The sequence below is a fragment of the Dreissena polymorpha genome, chromosome 14 (genome assembly GCF_020536995.1).
Source record: "Dreissena polymorpha isolate Duluth1 chromosome 14, UMN_Dpol_1.0, whole genome shotgun sequence".
Lineage (NCBI taxonomy): Eukaryota > Metazoa > Mollusca > Bivalvia > Myida > Dreissenidae > Dreissena > Dreissena polymorpha.
In genome coordinates this window covers 70,787,997-70,795,253 of record NC_068368.1, presented here as the reverse complement: position 1 = coordinate 70,795,253, position 7,257 = coordinate 70,787,997, and positions in this window count along the sequence as shown.

Below are 7,257 nucleotides of genomic sequence, written 5' to 3'. Positions count from 1 at the left end.
TTACTCCAGATGTATAAGCACATATAGCTTTTGTACAGCCATGCTCAAAAATTGAATGAACTTTAAATTCTAACTGCGACTTTCTACCAATTTTAAGAATGCTAGTTTTGCTGTGTGTCTCCTCTTAATAGCAGTTTCCTTATTTGTCCACTTTTGATAACATTTATAGTATTTGTCCACTCTTGATAACAGTAACCTTATTTGTCCACTCTTGATAACAGTAACCTTATTTGTCCACTCTTGATTACAGTAACCTTATTTGTCCACTCTTGATAACATTTACTGTATTTGTCCACTCTCGATTACAATAACCTTATTTGTCCACTATTGATAACATTTACTGTATTTGTCAGCTCTTGATAACAGTAACCTAATTTGTCCACTCTTGATAACATTTACTGTATTTGTCCACTCTTGATAACAGTTTCTGTATTTTTCCACTCTTGATAACAGTTACTGTATTGTTCTTCTCTTGCAAACACCACTCTTAAAAATAATTGCTTTAACCAGTTGTGAAATCAAATCTGATCATACACTCAAAATAAACAAGTGCAATTTTGACTGTAACTTGTTATCACATTGTATATTGGATATTTTGATAAATCTTGCTGGTTAAATATATATTTGTTCTGATTGAATGATTTATATGATTTAATAGTATTTCAAATACTATTATTGTTATAAAATCTGTTTGTTGTGCATTACTAGTTTTAATGTGAAAGATGTCAGTGTTTTAAGATAAAAAAGGGTGAATATTGTGTTATATTTTGATAGTTTTGATTGAATGGTCAATTATGGACATTTTCTTGTATGAACTTTTGTGTGGACTGTTATTCCTCTGTACAGTAAAGCTGAGACGAAACATTTAGGAACTTGCAGGTTTTTAATAATTTTAATCAGTGAGCTCAAGTAGATAAGACCAGTGTTCTGTATGAACCAATTACCACTTAAATACTTATTTTCAGCCATTTGTGGTCCCTTAGAGATATAAATTAAATTTAAGACTTTTCTTACCAAATTCAAGTTTTTAAGGCTACATATCCAAACCTGAGATACTGAGGAGCAGCAAACAGCATACAACCTGAATAGACTGCAAGTTACAAGTGGGAAAGTGTTATATACATGTTCCCGATTATTCACTAGACATTAATTCTCAATTTTTCACTGGCTCAAGGTGATTCCAGTTTCTTTATTGGCATCCGCTATCATTCAATATAAATACCCAGAATTATAAATAATTAAGTTAATGCCATAATTTTAAGATTTGTTTCACTTTAGCTATACTGACCTGCTATGGTTCATCATGATGTACAGATTTCCGCTTGAAATATTGTAAACTGCAGCCTCTGTATGTGTAAATGTTTATTGTAAAAGCATTGTCTTAACTTGTGAAAAAATGCCATGTTCTATGCATAACTGAAAAGGAACAATCATTGTAATAAGGCATTGTTAAGTTGTGTTTTAGGACATGTTGCTTATTTGTTCAGATGTATTCATGCTTGGTGTAGTGTTCTTGATACTGACTGGTGACCATTCAAAGTTGGACATAACAGCTTCAATTATTTTTGCATAAATTCTTAAAAGAATATACATAAGAACAAATAGCAGCTTGGTACCTATAAAATGAAACATGAAAATGTATACACATGTATTCACTTGTTGATACCAATTTTCAAGAGACCCGTAATTGATAAGCACGTATATCTAAAAAATTTTGGTTTCATTAATTTAGAAGTGAGCTTGACAAACTTTGCTTTAATACAGGTGCATGAACGAAACATTGCACAGAAGCAGAAAGTGTCGTGCCTGATTAGCCAGTGCTAAGTCAGTTTGGACTGTTCAGGCCAGAACTCCAGATAAGGATTTAGTCTAAAGGGTATTTCACCCACTGATATTATTGTTAAAGCGTATTTAACTCCTTTGTTTCAGCCATAAAGGGTATTTAGGAATATTTAGGGGTATTTTCCATTTCCATAGAAAAATGTCAAAGTAAATGGCATGTTTAATCTAGAAATATTATTATTTGTTATTTATATTATTAAATGCAAACAGAATGATTTTAAAATGATTATATGAACAGACTTTGTCTAAAAATATTTCTGCAAGAGCCGCTGGTCGCTTAAAACGTCCCTTTTTTGATCCACAAACATTTTTATTTCAAGCTTATTTTGTTTGACTTACTTTTGATTTAAAGTTTAACTTACACTAAAAACTCAACTGGATAATTGGTTAAACCGGTTATGCACTTAATAAATTTAAAATACGTACCAAGATTTTATTGCGTTTTGTTATGTACTGGGCCGATTTTTATTGCGTTGTTTTATTTTTTCAATGCGTATTTACGCAGATACGCCTCTTATCTGGAGCTCTGGTGCAGGCTAGACTGAGACATCACTTCAACATATGCATTAACCCAGTTATTCCAGAGCACAACTCAATTTTACTATATTACTCACTTCCTTCTCTTAGCATGTGTATATTTAAATGTCCTTAAAAACAACAATAAACAAACATCAATATTCTGATACAAAATCTATTTAAACTTAAGATATTAGTCATACCTCAAACTTACAGACACAATTGTAATATTGCCATTCTAAGCTTTATGTGAACTTTTCATCTTTACACCATACCTTAGGTTAATGTCTCAAAATCAGTCATTGTCATTTCTTTGGTATTTTTCAAGAAGGCTGCTGTGTTTATTTTTTTGTTCCTATGTTATTTGCAGCTATCACTTACTTTAAATCCTGGCTGTTTACGTGCCAAGTGGCTTAAGTGTTCTTCACAAAATTAGCATAATGAATAATGCTGGCAAAAGAAAGTTTACTACACAATGAACATAATGCTTGCATAGGAAAGTTTAATAGTTGTTGCCCTTCTTTGATGCAGTTTGCAAAAATTGTTCTCAAACATATTGTCGAGTTCTTTTAGTTCCATAATTCCATGTGTGCTGAATTTTTTGTTTGTTCGTTGGATACGTTTTTTTCATATCAACATAAATATATATTTTTTTTTAAACAAAACCTTTTTTTTTTTAATCTGTAGAATACTATTATTATTTTAGCTTCCACTATTTACCCATGAAGAACTACTATTTATAATGAAATTATTCTTAGAGGAAAATACTGCGATCAGATAATCTTATTTTTCTACAGAAATACAATGTCACCAAGCCTTTAAATACAATGGTAAGATACATTTCCTCAGTTTTTGTTGATGCTAGCCCTATTTTATGCTAGTGTTCAGTATATTGTCATCATCTCCATATCCCATGTACACTCTATGTTGCTGTTGCTTTTTGTGCTTTTATTTTTGGAAACTATGTCTTTGTTATGTTCTTGAGTGGAAGAAATACATACTGTTAGTATTAAAACAATGATTTATCTCGTCTTTGTTATTTTTTATAAAAACTCGAAGTAAGTGTAGTCCGTGCAATGTACAAACAATAATGCCAACATGATCAAACGTTCTTACAATAAGACTGGTTCAAGTTGTTATTAATGATTAACGGATCAGAATAACTTCCACATTGCACAGAAATTATTTTATGGAAAATAACCACCCAAAGTGTGTGAAACATTTTTGAAGACTAGAAATGGCGGGGTAGAGGCGGACGTGTATCCCCACGCCGCATGTTTGACCCAAGGGAGCCCAAGGGAGGGTTGGTAATGGGGAAATGCATAGTTGAGATTGACCGTATTGTCATAAGAGATGTTCAGTATCAATTTGAAGTAAATGGGTGTAGAAATGAAGAAGTTAATGTAAAATAACCTAAAAAAATGAGTGAAAATCTCTGATCCGGCCCCACCCCACCCCCATAACTTAAGACCCAGGGGTCAGATCAAAATTCCAAATAGTGCACTGTCGCACATACGGTATGCTCATAGTCGCAGATTTCGAAACCTGAAAACTGACCCCATGGTCAAGGTCGCAGGGGTAAAAGATTGTATGCCCATGGATAGGTGTTGTCTAGATACACGTGCATACCAAATATGAAAGCAATTTCTGAAGGGACACAGTAGTTGTGAGCCTTTTTCGAAAATCGGTCGCAGGAAAATCTCTGACCCGGCCCCACCCCAACCCCCATAACTTTTGACCCAGGGGTCAGATCAAAATTCCGTCGCTGTCACCGTCGCACATATGCTCATAGCTACCATGTATGTAAGTTTCAAGGTTCTAGTGCTAATAGTGTAGGAGGAGCAGGTGGCCAGGACGGACTGAAGACGGAGATTAGCACAATATCCCCACTTTTTCTCCGTATTGCGCGGGGATAACAATTAGCTTGTATAATTTAAAGTTAAGCACAATCACGGCAAGTTTCACTGTACTTACACGTTCAATCAAATGGACAGACTTGTGATGCTTTTGACTTAAGATCTCTCTACGTTTGACGTATTTCCGTATTAAGTTATTTAAGCTTTTTCAGCAGGAATATTTGCAAAATCGTTCTTTTTGCGTTAAGAAGACCTGACTACCTACTGAGTAAATAATTTAAGCATAGTACAAATCGTAACCTTAGACGATATTTCTTGACATTACGTGGGCATCTCAGATAAACAAAACATGATTAGAGATGTCTAACATTAAAATATAATCGTCAGTTATTGTTTATAATATATTAAACAGTGCTTATATTTCACTGCATGTACATAACGGTTATCATGCACGGACGTTCATTGATGTCCATTGATCATAATAATATTCTTTCAGTAATCTTGCGCCCTTCGCTGTGTTATAGATTTTGAAAACGATGCGTTGTATTTGCCAACTATTATCTATTATATTTTTTGTTTTATAAAAAATAGTAACGGGGTGTTCGATTATTGCAACTAAATTTGCTAACTAAAATTCACTTATGTATTCAGTCCTCTACAGATTAACCGTAATTGTCAAGAATTATATATGTTTGATAATACGTGTATAGTAAACTGCTTTAAATAAGGTACATGCAACTTGTATTAGCGCAAAGACGAATATACATATGTATAATATGCCTACTAAGTTGAATGTGTTCTTCGACTACCATGTGCTTTGATCGCATTTTTTACATACGGAATTATTATAGGAAGAAACTATCATTTTAAACGGTAAAACATATTTCATTGATTTTGTTTGGCTGAAAAGACTATATTTAACTGGCTTTCTTAGATCTCTAAGTCAAGTAAAATCTAAATAACCATCGTCAAAAACCGAAACTAAGATCCGAAAATATTTGAAAGATGTATTAGTTGATAAAATACTTTTTGTTTATTTTTCTTTAAACGACGCTAGTTGATAAACTACTTTTTGTTTATTTTTCTTTAAACGACGCGTGTAATGTTCGTTTAAATTTGCATTCGAACATATTTTTGTGTTTCTAAGTCAAAACAGGGACCTATACAAACAAGATCCCTGGTCAAAACAAAGATCTTTCAATAAATAAATGATTTTTATTATTAGATCTGTGGTCAAACAGTACTGTATTTCTGCTTCAACAAGCATTAAATCCTAAGTGATTTCGATCCGAGGTTCATCAGCATATTTAGTTTAAAATGCGTAAGATTACCAGACACAATCGTTCGTGTGTTGTAAGTAGATAAATACGTGATAGAGTCATACATATATTTAAACACATATATTTACTTTTCTCGCGACATTTAAATTATCGGTACTGGTTAAAATAATTTTAGAATCTGGAATCGCCGGGGAAAGTGGTACCGTTCGGTGTATATCCCATCTCTCTTTCTGGGCCGTTATATACATTAAACAATTAATACTTTTGAAAGTTTGTGTGTTTGCTAACGGAACAAAGCGAAAACAACCTGTCGATTTTGTTTTTGAAAAAACGACAAGATATGTTTGGCGAAAAACAGCAATACATTTTTACTCGAAATCTTTTTTACAAGCGCTTCTCGTAAAGTAATTTTTCAAGTAATATTTCATTAGTATTCTGTTTGGACCTGAATTTTAGTTGTTTGCCTGCGAACAACTAATGTCAGTACCAAAAGTTTCAAGTCGGTTCGCTCTTAACTACGATAAACCTGATAACTGCCGCATCTGCCGCATCCGCACGAGAAAGACTTGCATAATACATGTATATGCAAGAGGTTTGAGTTCTTCAACTATATTCATTCACAAATGAAAACATAATGTGAATATCGTGTTAAATGGAATATTTTTAACGGAGCGTATACAGAAAAAATCAATAAACAATGTTTGTATTATACGTGTCACGGAATAGAATGTTTATGAATGATTACAATAGTCCACTATCTGCTGCGTCTTAATGACGTAGTGTTTTTGCTTAGCACAGGTCATTCATAATCTGAGGCAGGGACCTATACAAACACTTTGTTTGTATAGGTCCCTGTCTGAGGCTATTAATAGATGCGGGAAAATAAAATTTCTGCTGATAAACAGTTATAGCGGGATGTTGCATAACCTCGTTCATTGTGCATGCTACTACAGTGGGGTTAAAATTGATATGTCTTGGAAACGTTCTTTTGTTCTAAACAGATAGAGGCGATCTTTTCTATACACGGGTGCTAACAACACAATAAAAGAAGGTTAAGTTTGTTTATATTCACAGTTCTCAATTTATAAAACGTTGAACATGAGTTCACCAATAACTACTAGTATACTATAGACGTTACAACAGAAATGCTTTATAATCACTAAAACCGAATATAATAAGATGTGTTTGTGAAACACAATGTCCCCCTATATGACGTTTGACCTTGAAGGATGGCCTTGACGTTGACCCTTCACCACTCAAAATGTGCAGCTCCTTGAGATACACACGCATTTCAAATATAAAATTGCTAGCTTCAATATTGCAGAAGTGACATTACATGAACAATTTTGAACCATATATTTGACCTTGAAGGATGACCTTGACCTTTCACCACTCAAAATGTGCAGCTCTATGAGATACACATGCATGCCAAATATCAAGTTGGTATCTTCAATATTGCAAAACTATTCATAAAATAAGCGATTTGGGCCACATATATTTGACCTCTGACCTTGAAGGATGACCTTGACCTTTCACCACTCAAAATGTGCAGCTCCATGACATACACATGCATGCCAAATATCAAGTTGCTATCTTCAATATTGCAAAAGTATTCATAAAATAAGCGATTTGGGCCACATATATTTGACCTCTGACCTTGAAGGATGACATTGACCTTGACCTTTCACCACTCAAAATGTGCAGCTCCATGAGATACACATGCATGCCAAATATGAAGTTGCTATCTTCAATATTGCAAAAGA